The following is a 14038-nucleotide window of genomic DNA, read 5'->3' as shown; positions in this document are numbered from 1 at the left end:
TTCTCTAACTAAATAATTTTTTTTGGTGCAATCGAAGTATTTTTATTCAAACAAATAAACACGTAAATTTATTTATGACAAATAGAGAATTCTATGAGATTCAAATCATTCATTACCCTTGAAATATGATTTAGATTTTCGTGAGGAAGGAAGGATTAAAAAAAATTTTAATGTTAATGAATGCTTGAATTTTTAACGCAAGGTCGATTGGCAAATGACAGCTGCGGCTAGGAAAAATATATGCGGCGACAATTCTCAAATGTTGAAACGACTTTCTCCGGTGCGGATACCTCCGATTAATATATTTTATCAACATCTATTATGTGTTCTGTCACGCATAATCCGAAATTCCATCAGCGATAGTCGATGGGTATTTCTTTCGATCCGAGAAAATTTCATTCCGGACTTCTTCAGAGATTTTTTTTTTTGGTAGGTGGATTCGAAATGGTCGTCCGATGATCCACCGACGATAAATTCGAATGGTCATTTATGCAATGCAGAGGAAATTTCGTTATGACATTAAGAACCTCACGGCATTTCCATTTCACCAGTGAAATGCTCTACGCGTGGATCTCAAGAAAAAAGGGGAAAGTATTTCTCCAAAATTGGGAAACCGAAATCGTAGAATTTCCCACGGGATTTGGTGATTATCTTAGAAGCTTGGTGTATCGATAATTCCTCACAGGATCGATGCTTTCGAACTAATAATCAAACTTACTCGAATTACTTTACGACTTTATAATTTGCAAATTGCGTATATATTACATTGTTTTTTTTATTTAATTACATCCTTTTTATTTATTTTATCCACTTGGTGGATTCGATTTATTTTAATGCGAACTAAAAGTATTTCTAAAGAACATGAACATAAAACTGATTAATAATTAATTGTTGAATACTGTCAAATGTGTAGATTGCCGTATTGATTTAAAAAATATTGTTACTCTGAAGGATTCTGAAAATTAACTGTTTCGGTGAAGAGGAAAATTTTTTCCAACAGAATATATATGCCAGTGGTGCGGTTATTTTCAAATCGGATTTACAAAATGGGGCTTGAAATCTCTTGATTGCTGGAACACTCAATTTTCTGATATGATTGGTGGGTAGGAGTTGTCTTGATCTGAGCGATGAAGGCAGTAAAGGTCCGTATGGACATTTATTTTGTAACGTCCGTAATAATATAAAAGTTCGGGTATACGTTCTGTGGCGTAATAACGCGTCCGGTGTAAGTCTGGAAAAGATTAACTCATAAATCCTGCGAGAGTGAAAGATGTTGAAGAAAGTTGAGTTTTAAAATTATCTAAATTTTCCTATTTTTTATTCGAGAGTCTAGTCCCTAATCCGGGGCGAAACTCGATATTCCCGAAGAAATCAATGAAGCTGTAAAATATATATAATATATATATTTTGAAGTATGTTTAGAACATGTTTTGTGAAGGAAATGAATATTACTTAAAAACTGAGCGATTGGATATTTTTTTTCCATCTTAGTTGAATTGAGATTATTTATTGATTGGTCTGACGTTCGACATGTTAAACATTCTTGAATATATTTTTTAATACGCAACAGTCGATTCCTCACACGGCAGGACTAAAAGTGCAATTTTACATTGCCTTTACGGCACTGACAATAAATATTTATAAACAATCCCAGATCCTCATCTGTAGTTTCTCGATATCCCAAACTCGATGCCAGAAGCGAATGAGAAAATTGCAATATAGGTTCGAGGCAATCCGGCAAGAATCCTCACAGATCAAATCCTTCAAGTTTCTATCATGCGGAATTCATCTCTACGTGTTTCTCCTAGAAAAGTTATAAAATAAAATGCGAAAAGCTGCAGTACAATCCGGGGAATTTTCATTCCACAAAATAGCTACGAATTTTCGCATAGCTTTCTCAAAATTAGATGAGAATAACTAAAAATAGATGAGAATAAATAAAAATAGATGGGAATTCTCTTTAAATTAACACTAGAATTTTAATCGAAAGTTTTGCAGTGAAGAAATTCCTGCGGGATAGAAAGAATGAAAAGCTGTGCTGACGGTATTATGAATGCATAAATATGTCAAGTACTCGAATGACTTAATTCAAAGCACATTCGAGGCACCTGCATGGTCGTAATAATGTACACATAATCGATAAACATCTACCAAGGTGTGAGAAGCCATACATTTTCTTCTTGGTAGGTCGGAGTGAAAAAAAAAACACTTTCACTCGGCTGATCCTCCGGGATTCCGATGAAGTATGATCGCGTGATCAACAACACATAATTGAACGCTTTTAATCCGTTGTCGGGGGACTTCCTCCGATCATTCTGTAATCTGTACAATCAGCCTTAATGGCTAGAGTTGATCTCCATCGGGGGATTATGGAGGATTCAACGCTATTTGGTTCATCCGGTCAAAACATTCACGAAAAAATGGTTCACTGACCATCAAAGCCCGTGAGAAGCTGGGCACAGTGAGAAAAAATCAGATGGATCGATTTAAAATCCCGGAAGAGCACATCTTCGCACGATTTTTATTCTAATTTCGGTCAAATGGCTCACCGGTCTTATTCAACACTTAAAACGATGATGTTAACGACTCAAGTCTCTAATTCTCACGTTTCTCCTAGCGAAAAATTCGATTTGTAGCTAAAAAAATCAGTGAAAAAGACTAATTCTCTTCCGCTCGTTCCTCACGAAATTTTCAAATCGATTTTTAATTATTCTATCGTCAACGAAAACATTTTGCTGAGGATTCATTCAATTGAGAGAAGTATCTACTAATGATCATCATATTAATCTGGAGGATGTTTATGTTGGGCATGATCTTGCATGAACTTGATCAATAATTATTAATATTAAAGAATTCCTCCGAATTTATTCGAGTCAGAAATGTGGTATTTAAAGAAAATTAATAGTAATTATAATCACACACTGAAAAAAAAGGTTATTATTGAAACTTAATCGAAATCACTTGGAGATTATTTAATTGCACGAATTGTGTTCTAAAAAATACATATTTCTTTCTCGAAAATAATTCCTTTCTTAATTGACACTGCGAACTGTTTAAACACGAAATTCGAATAATTTTAAACGATACGACTATAAAAAATGAAGAAATGAAATTTCTAGACACATGAAAATGTCGTAAAAAAAAAAATAAAATACACAATCGAAATCGACGGCGATGGCGTCAGACTGGTGTGCGGAGGATCGCGAGTTCGATTCCCGCTCGTGCCATTCCTGGCGTTTTTAATTTTTCGGTTCACGGTAAAGGCTCGTAAGGAAAAAATAAGAGATGGCTGTACCTGACCAAAGGTTTTCCCCCCAGGTGGGATTTTTCCTTGATACATGGCGAATACGGGACAGGGGATGAGGAAGTGGTATCGGTTTCGTAAAAGCCCGGAAGGGTATACGCTAAAGGAAAGGAAAAAAGAAAAAAATATATCTAACGAAATATAATGAAGTTATGACTTTTTTATTTTGATTTTCAGGAAGTGTTTCTTTTTTTTTTCGTGTCGAATACCGGATGCCACTGTTTTCGCAAAGTGACATTTAAAATCCGCAATCCATCCCCTTGAATTCATGATGCATGACACGTCTGACCCCCTGAGCATGGACTCCTGTAAATCTCCAAACTAAAACGAGGTGAATTGCTGAAGAGCAGCAAGTGAGTGCACTGACCCCATCACGTTATTATTCCGTCCTTTTTCCCCATACCTTTCATTCACACTATTTTCTCGCTCTTTTCCCGTTCACCTCTCGGCTTTATCATTTATATCGTTCACTCCGTTAGGTAAATAATGAAAACTTGTGGTTGTGAGGTCGTCGGGATGTCGATCGTGCGCATTAATTTATCGTTGAGAATTGCGTTGACAATGAACTTGCGGAAAAATGCAACGGGACTTAAAAAATTGCAATAGTCACATTGAAAAAATGAAGAAATAAAACTCAGATACGTTTAGACCTCCTGATCGTGAAGCAGCAACCGGAAGCTATCGATTTGTACCCGTTATTTATCTGCAATTAATTCCGCCGGTGTGAATTATCATGAAGTTTAACACGTGCTCAATCCTGAAGAGGTGTGTTACTCAATTCAGAAGGACAGGTAGTTCTTTGGCTTTCGGGATACGCTTGTCCAAGCGGAAATTTTCTGGGTGCGCCGGATGCTGAACACCTGATACAAATTTTCTTTTTTGGCTCATTAATGCCAATAACTGGCAGTTGATGGAGTTGTTTAATTCATTGAGAATTAACTTCATATTTTGACTGGAATTGACAGGTTTGGCTGATGTTTATCATGGGAAATTTATAGTTATTGGAGTAATTCATTTTTGGGCGTCATAGAACTGGAAAATTTACTGTCATATGTAAATACTCAATATTTATATTCACAATGTTCGCAGTAAATTCTGTTAAAATGGATTATCTATCAATTTACCAAAGTCCATGGAGAATTCGTGCTTTAGCGCAATTAATTAAATGAATTAAAGAGTCACCTCATGTTTTTCGCCATTTTGAACTCCAGAAAGGCATGTTTACGGCCGACAAAATGGCCGTAAGCATCGGGTAACTTTATTAAAAAGTGAAGAGAACAAATACGATTTAAGTATGGAACTATAAAAATGGTATATAATAAAAACTGTGGGATTATGAGGTCAATGAGTAGGAATGGAGTATTGAAAAAAAATTGACTAGTCGAAATTGAGGCAAATGAACAACCCCTTGCTTTTTTAACAAAATGGAATTTTTAAGAATTGATTAAATTCGGGGTTTGCCTGAATTTCTGAAGAAACTCAAAATCTCGTTCGGTTCTTCACTGAAATTATACACATTGCATTACCGATTGCAAATAACTAATAAATATAATATAATATAATATATAATACAATATAATATGTAATAAATTGAAAAATCCCATAATTTATGTCATTCCGCCTTTTTGGCCTAAAAACGGCGTTTATGTGAATTTTAGGAGAGGCTCCATATTCCGTTCAATTTTTCTTCTTAAATTGAATTGAAGGCGGAAAAATTGAATAAAATTTAAAAAGAGTGCACCCAGTAGTAACATCCTCCAAGGGAGGTGCCTCGTGCAGAGAATATTTCAATGAATGCCTCGGCAATGGATGTGCCTCGGTAACGCCATTGTGTACTGCGAGCTTCGTTATGCATTTAGGTTGTCTTAATTATCAACATTATTACGTATTACTCTCGACGTTAAGACAAAAGCCAACGGTAGGAGAGGGTTTGGAAATTTACGAGAGGTTTGTGCGTGTAAAAAATGAGGTGATGAAAATGGGAAAAATAATGGGAAAACGTGGACCATTAAAAATGTTCGCTTGCGTCAGCCGTTTTATCCAAGGATCAAGAGCATAATGCACCCTTGACATTGATGAAGTGGTTGTGTGCATTCCCATGTAACGATGCTCCCCTGGAGATACTCGAGATATTTATTAAACTGTGATGATATGTGTTTCCGTTTGGATCGCAATCTCATGTTGGACATGATGTGTATTTCCCGGTTCACCAAGGTTTCACTTTACTCTTCAATTCATCATTTAGAATCATCACTCTCTTCTTCATTCATTTTTTCATTCATTTTTTCATCTGATACACACAAAAAACACAATGAATGTTTTACGCAATCTTATGCAAGCTTTATGCACATCTTTCAGTACAATTACACATATTTAAGAAGTTGGAGTACTTATGCCTCGAATATATACACGAATAATGTATATTATTCCTGACAAAAAACAGTTACCGCTAATTTTAATCTTCAATTTTTAATTAATTCCTAGCTTCAGTAGTTTTCGCACACATTTTAACAGCTTTCCGCGAATTTTTCGTCCCCATGGAAATCTTGATCAAGGATTCTGATTGGCTCGAGTAAGCTGTCATTATCTCGCCGTTAATTAGCATTTTAATTAGTTAAAATTTACTCTGAAATAGAATCACGACTAATTAATTCATGGTCACATTTATACCGTAATTTTCATAGCTAATTAAGTCTATGAACTAAAAAACTTAATTAAGTGGTCACATGAGCTGATGCTCGGTTGAAATAGTTGAAGAGTCCACTAGATTAAGCGAGAGAGATTAGTAATCAGATGTATCTATTTTTTGCAATAATGAATAATATCCTGTCCTAAACTGAGTGGAAATTAAGACTGGAAAATCGAAGAAAAGCTGTGAATCTTTTCCTTTGAATATTTATTCCCTTCCGCCTATCGGAGATTAAAATCTGTTTTCTCGCAATTCTCACATCGATTATTCACGAATTGAAAAGCACTGAATGCTCCACTTTATTTTTAATGAATGACGGATTGTTATCGCAAGGGTTCTCGCCCCGAGGTGTTATCCTTAAGCCATTGGCTATCGAGATCAAGGGGGAGAAATATCGGGAGTAAAAAAAATATCGGGGCTATTGTCCCCGAGTCGAAGGAACCAGTTTTGCTCCAGGAAGTCCAGCGTCACCACGAAATTCTCTCCTTTGTTACCTTGTCCACCTCCATTATCTTCTTATTTTCTTCTCACCCCTTGGCCTTTTTTTTCTTAACGTGTTGCCTACTCGTGACATAAGTACCTGGGGGATCAGAGATATCCGAGAGCACGTGAGCGGACGACGAACTTGGAGAATTGTAAGAACTCAAGTTCACTCAACCGTTATGGAGGACATCGTTAATGTTGCTCTGGCAGGGTCATTATTTTTTTTTCTGTGGTCATATTGTAATGAGGTGAGAAATGAGGAGGCGTTTAGGGGATTATTTTGCTGGAAACGGTTTGAGTTTATCGTTGACATTCGTGGTCCGTGAGAGTCATTTTGTTATTTTTATATTTCTATATTTTCTATTAAACATCAAATGAGAGTCAAACAAGCGGATTTTCATTTCCTTGAGGGTTGATGGTGGTTGATATATATGGTGAAGCTCGGCGATGGGTTTCCAACTTTTCTGAAAACTTGTGAGATTTATGTGATCTTCACTAAAATATTACTAAAATATAGCGCGATCCACAATTATTTGTTTCAGAATATCTTTTTCTTTTTTAATTCATTGTAATAGTATATTTCCAGGCTATTGGGATGGGATTTTTTACTCGTGTGGAGTTGGCGTTCGAACCGAAGGCGAGGACTGGCTACTCACACGAGTGAAGAAAAATCCCATTCCACCAGTACATCCTTAAATATAAAGATTCATTTTATTTCAACCAACAGTTATATATTTCGTTCCTTCCACTCAAATATAAAAAAAATTCGATAATATTCCTCTTGGAAATAAGATGATAGAAAAAATGTATCTCATAATTACTGTATCCTCTCAGGTTTAATTAATATGCTCATCATGCACATTCGTTGCAGTTCATGTGAAAAAAAAAATGAAACCGTAACCTCCCGACACTCATTCATTTTGCTGATATGACAGAGATGCTTCCGCATGTCCCCCAGGAAATTTTTGTAGTATTAACATATTACGGAATTCCCCAGGTGGAGCATCATCAAGTCCCGTGAAGGATACCCAAGGAGGATATTATATACTGAGTATGTTTAATTCGTATATACGTGAAAAAGAAGATTATGTTAATCGGGAGAAATCCGATCAATATAACCCAGAATTTTTGGCACCGGGTAGTTCTTGCCGATACCCGCGATAGGATAACATAAATATTTTCGACTTATTTCACGTGGTGAAATGTAATATAACAATTTAATACATAATTTAATACGCAATACAGCATCTTTCAACATCATTATTGTGGGTGGGTGAATTATTCAGGTATTAGGAATTATTCTCAGTGCTAACTGAGGGGAGGATTACGGGGATTCGTAATAAAGATGTAAATCATGAGATACGGAATTACCACATATGGCATCCGGGCGCACACATTCTTTTTCGTTTACTTCGTGGGTGATATATACTCATCTCTTTGCGGGGAAGAGGAATTACTCATATTACGAGAAATTTATTTTAATGCTTAACGCAAACTTTAGTCCCACACAAAAATTATTATTTTTAAAATAAAAATGAATTTATTATTTTAAAGTCGTCCGAACTTTCTACTGCGAGATATTGGATAATTTTTATGGAATCGCGAAATGTACACTTTAACTTCAATAGTCTATTTTTTTTTCGACGGAGGAAAATTTATTTCTTCAGTTTTTGAATATGCTGGAATGTTGGAAATGTTGGAAATCCATCCAAGCATTATTAACCCTAAACTTTCACTCAAGCGAAAGTTTAATTGTATTTTATGTGGAATTTTTAAGATAAGCCCATGACCATTCAAGGTTTCATTGAAAAATCATGATTATATAAAAAAAATAGAATTTTCTTCAATTTACAGGATTTCATCAGAATTGAATTCATCATCGCATTGTAGAAAATTCGGATGACTTTGTGATTAAAAATACAAGAAATTTTCTACAGATTGTTTACGTTGACATTTTGCGTAAAATTTTTTATTCAATTGCCTTATCATGAGATCATGATTTAACATATTCACTGTGTCATAATATAACTTGCAGTGTCGCAGTTGTGGGTAACATAGGTCAGTTCGCAAACATCTGACAGTTGTAGTCATGACAGTTGGGACAGCTCTGGGCGAAAATCCTCCCCACGGAGATCCCAGACCTAGTGATAAATTGACCTTGATACATTCAGCCCTCGCCCTCCCTCAAGAGCTTGAAATCCTCCCTTTTTCATAGCTCCACTTTGCCAACTCTGAAGGGAATATTTATAATATCAATTCTCCGCTCACTCACCGCTTTTTCTTACACGGAGAGAAATTTCCTCGGAAAATTGTATGCAGCCCGGAAAAAGGGGTAAAGTGATAGCTAGAGAAAAATGTGTGAGGAATTTATGCAGCTTTTGTATGAATTTTTTACAAAATACCGGAAAGAGACACGCAATAAAATTCTTCCCTGGTCATAATTCTGATGCTTATATATTAATCTGCGAACTTTTACGACCTTCTAAATATGGAATGAGCAGGAGAATTGTTTTCCGCGAAGAGCTACTCGCTTCTGGAGTCACGGAACATCTCGATGATGAAATAATTTCCAAGTTACGGCGAATTCACTGGAAATTAATTAAACGAATCAAAGTAAATGGAAACCTCGCATTTTTAAAAAAATATAATTCGCATTTTGCATAGTTTGTGAAATACTTTATCTATCGTTCTTCACATACAAAGTTGAGAAATAATCTCGTTTCATGCTTTCAAAATCGGCAGATTTTGAAAATAAAAATCGGCTTTATAGCTTCTTGAATTTCATTTATTGTGAATTGAAAATTGCAGCCGATTTTATAGAAGAAGTCTCATAAAAAATTTGAACTTGAAGTTATTGATGTAATTTGGTCCCAAAGCCACTGAAATCATTGAAATAAATTTCGAACTCAGGTAAAGTCCATTTTATTTCGAAGTAATGAAGTCACTCAATCAGGGAGTCAGTAGTCGCTTCCGGTAAAATTTATTTTTTGGAAAAATAAATCAAGCAATATATAACAGACATGCAACAGATAATAAACGTATGTAAATATTTAGGTTATTTACATAACAAAAATGGTTTCTCATACATTTCTATGGGGAGTGGGATGAGGCGTTGTTGAATGAAAAAACACATCGCGAATCGTGAATCGCTGGGACGTGCAGCTTCGCGATACCGATATGCAGATTTATGTGGCCAAAAGGCATTTGGCATGCGCCTCGTAACCGATCCCCCATCCGGCTCCAACACATCGATTTACTTCATTTATTTATTCCTTTTTATTTCACCAATTACACTGAGAAGAAAAGTTATTTCAGTTAATTAAATTGACTCGTGTCAAACAAATTAGTTCGCGACATGAATTTAAATGGGAAATTTATGCAGGCATTTTAGGCATTTCTCAAATATGGTTATTTGCCAGAATATTTTTCCTTCGTGCTCATTCGTCTGTCGTTCAGAGAAAGAATGATGGTATAATTGATCTTAACGGTATTCACCACAATCCGAAAAGTTTAATAAATATTTTTGTTGCTAATAAAAAATGAATCATTCCTTAATGGATAATAATTGATACAATAATTGTTCACGTATGGAAAAATATATAATTTTCCAATTCGATATTTTTACATAGAATTGCCCGAGTATATGTAATATATTATATATATATTTTTTACAAAGTTTTCCATGGGGATTCGAAACTTTACGAATCCGAAAAATTCGAAAATTGAATCACAATGTCATCCAAATTTTTAATGATACGTTTAAATTGGATTTTAATTAAAAATGTTAATTAAATTCATCATGATTTATTAACGATAAATTACAGAAATCTCATGTCACTTTCCGAAAAGAAAAAAAATTCTCAATTCCCTAATATTTTACCGTATGCACCGCATGAATTGGCCTCCGTCAAGGATTGGCAACATAAATCATACTGAAAAGATAACGCATTCTGATTGCATTGTGATTTTTGTTTTCATGAATAAAACGTGCATTGCAAAGTATAGTTTTCATCGCATGATTTTTTTTATTCGTGGTTCCACTATCTCGGAATATGCAAAGCTTGCAGAGGTGTATTACGGCACAGTCTGAGAATGCCAATGTTCCTCAGCCCCCGGTTGTTCCCCCTATTTTACCGTAAATGTGTGCCAACTTTGGTATGAGAATAATGCGTGATGTTTTCGGTCGTTTTGTTGGGTACATGTGGGGGGAATTTGATTCTCAGCTTCTTTACATACTGTGTCGTGGTACGCATCCGATAGTGAGAGATTCAGTGGATTTCATTGGATATCCATCGGTATAAATCAGCATGAAGAGGCATTGCTGACACCTTCTCCAGGACTAATTGGTTAATCCTAAATAGATACATTTTCTCCCAGTACAACAATAAATTTTCAATCTTACATTCTCTATTTCCAATTGATGCCTCAGCTGATGATTTAAAGCTTTTTGGCACTTACGCTTGTTTGTTATTAAGCCATTGATATATTGCTCCACTCCAATGGGAGTGCAATGATGATACCTCGTTTTTTTACGCTTATGAGGCAAAACCATCCGGTAAACTTATCGACAAACTTACTCATAATTCTGAAGAAGTCGAAAAACTCCCAGGAGAGTATTCTCCTCTATTATCGTTCGCTCGAATACATCACAATACTCGCTGTGATCCTGAGTAAAGCATCTCATAAGTTCTCGGAGACTTTTCGGAGGAATTCATATTAATTAACGTCGTTCCAGGCAATCTTGAAACTCCGATGCGTCGATATTGCGGGAAGTAATTCTAGGAAAATTCTTATCATCAAGAAAGTTTTCGAACTTGGATAATTAGTTGACCGTTTACCATTATGATCTGTTGCCGTGAACGGTTCATTAGCGTGTATATTCATCTTCATTGAATGATATCAAATAATAAAAATAGAAGGACCCAAATCGAATTATCCAGTCCCAATTAACCGCCCACAAAAGTAACTCCTCTAAGGACACAAAAATTTGTTACTAAACTTATTTGTTTAAATACCACAAAATTAAGCTTTTAGAATATATAATAAATGAAATATAATAATATAATGAATGAAATTATAATTTTTCAAGACGACTGTTTGCGTGAAATGAATAAATTCTTAATTTCAGTTCAATAAATTATTTACTAAATACAAATAATACATTTTTTAGGAAATATATCAGAAAATGTTGAATGAAGTTTTTTATTTACTTTGAAAGCGGTTTTTCCTCAATTTTCGGATTTCTGGATTTTATGGCATTTTACTGTTGGAATGGCCGAGAAACAATGGCACATAAATACGGAATTCAAACCTGAGCCACATATTTATTGGACAATCAAATTTTATGAATCTTCCTGGCAATTTTCATACGTCATCAAATTTTCTAGCACTCTCCAATTTCCAATTGGCCTTTCAGCTGTTTGGCGGGTAGAATTAAATCCTGATGTAATTCCACATTCGAGTGTCCATTGAGCCTCATAAATCATGCCAACGATTTTTATAATTCATCAAGGAATATTCCCGAAAGCACTCGTATAAATTTGATCGACGAATGCGATAATTGCCGAGGGGGTCCAGCTTCCGAGGCGCATCATCCTTGACACTCTTGAGCGCAATATCCTTGGAGTTGTGTGCGCTCGCCCATAAAATTCTCCCGAAAATACCCACCAAGGTACACTACAACGTATTTCTCATACCTCTTGCGTGATTCTTCATCACTTTTTTTATGTCCCATATATATTAACTACAGTTGCATAACGCATTTGCAGCGCCGGGTGCATTTAAATCCCAGGCTCTGATAACGAAATTCGATATTTCGACGCCAGCGCAGGCGTCATTTATTAATTACATTTCCGAGGAATACGATTCTTGTACTAATATCCAAGATGCACTCCAGCAGATAAAGTAAATATGCCTTTAATAAATATCATTTATTACATTTAATAAATATGAAAATGATAAGCTTGCTGGAAGAATAATTGCATTTTCTAGACAACTAATTAGAAATTTTTTTGAGACAAAAAATAAAAAAATTAAAAATTCGCACTTGATGAAAAAAAAATCCAGCATTACTAAAATTTTGTTGTATTGAATTTTTTAATTTATCAGTTGGAAAATGAAATTGTCGAATTGATACAATTGGGCGATTACACTTGAATTTTCACGATAAACGATAAATATAGTGAGCGTTTTTAATGGAAAGTGAGTTCAAACAGAAATTTCAAACAGTTTGAACAGTGTAGAGAGGATAATTCTGGAATATTATATTTCGATCCAAGTGCAGTAAAGTGTTCTTTAGCCGGGTCTTTATAGGACGAACCCCACGCACATATATCGAACAATATTTTCCATCACAATGTGCGGATTAAATGATTTATAGGTACTTGGAGAAACGCTATAAAGTGTGCCTATAAAGTCACTTTATCCGCAAAGCGTGATGAAAAAATAGATTTCATCCCTTCAGTGGGGCATCAACTTGAGGCTTCGGATTGGAACCGTGAAACTGTGCGACAGCACCAGGCAAACAATGTTGTCTCTGAAACACTGCCCCAGGGCATAGTATCCGGATTAGCTGGGTGAATTCAGTAGCTAGATAGGAGTTAAGTTCAAGGGTATGCGCGTTCGAAAGACGGTGTCAAAGGTTGATGGTGCAATGGGGTAGCGGCCCCAGGGCTTTCAGACGGGGGAAAATGTACACCAGGCAGACACCACATAAATTGACTGTTTGACGTGAATGATGCATCAAATTACCCTTGGAGATTGCACTCAGCATACAATGTCGAACGTCGTAAAAATGACGGAGCTTGTTGTGAATATGGGTACTTCCAGGAAGATGAGTTTGCGCGTGAGGAATCGAGTATTTGACAACCAATACATCTCGCATTTCATACTTCATTGTGATAATTTTCCTGAGATGAAGTCTGAGGGTTGAAGTTATTTATTTGACCTTTAAAAGGCCGAAATTATTTATGGGATTTTTCTGAAGATTCAAATTATTTAGTTGACCTTTACAAAGATCAGAGGAATTTATTTGACCCTTCGAGGCACCAGAGAATTCATTTTATTTCCATAAAGGTCAAAATCATACATTATTTTAATATCAAATTCATATAGATTTTTGTTAGGAGTGAAATCATTTCTTTGACCGCCGTCGAGGTTAAAATCCTCCAATTACCTAAATATAGAAAAATATAAAAATTACCGGATGACGTATAAAGCTTATGAATTATGTGCAAACATTGTAATATCCTGGAGCGTTTCAACCCACGTTTGGTTAAAAAACCATTAGCATTGAAATTGACGTTGATTTGAATAACAGATTTTTCGTACTATTCGCGCTGTAGGAATGTGGCGGAGCAAATGCGCTTGATGAAACTGAATGATCAATATGGACAGTATAATTACTAATGTGGCTTGTGACGGGAGTTGGTATGGAGCAGGTTATACTTATGCAGAGAAGGCACTGAACACGTTATCGTTGAGATTAGTATGAGATGCTGTAGAGCCCCGGGGATCCGTTCAATTCACTTCGAGTGGGCGAGGATGTGCAGAAGATTGTGGAG

Source organism: Fopius arisanus, unplaced genomic scaffold (genome assembly GCF_000806365.1).
Source record: "Fopius arisanus strain USDA-PBARC FA_bdor unplaced genomic scaffold, ASM80636v1 scaffold00025, whole genome shotgun sequence".
Lineage (NCBI taxonomy): Eukaryota > Metazoa > Arthropoda > Insecta > Hymenoptera > Braconidae > Fopius > Fopius arisanus.
Note: the sequence above shows the minus strand (reverse complement) of the source record.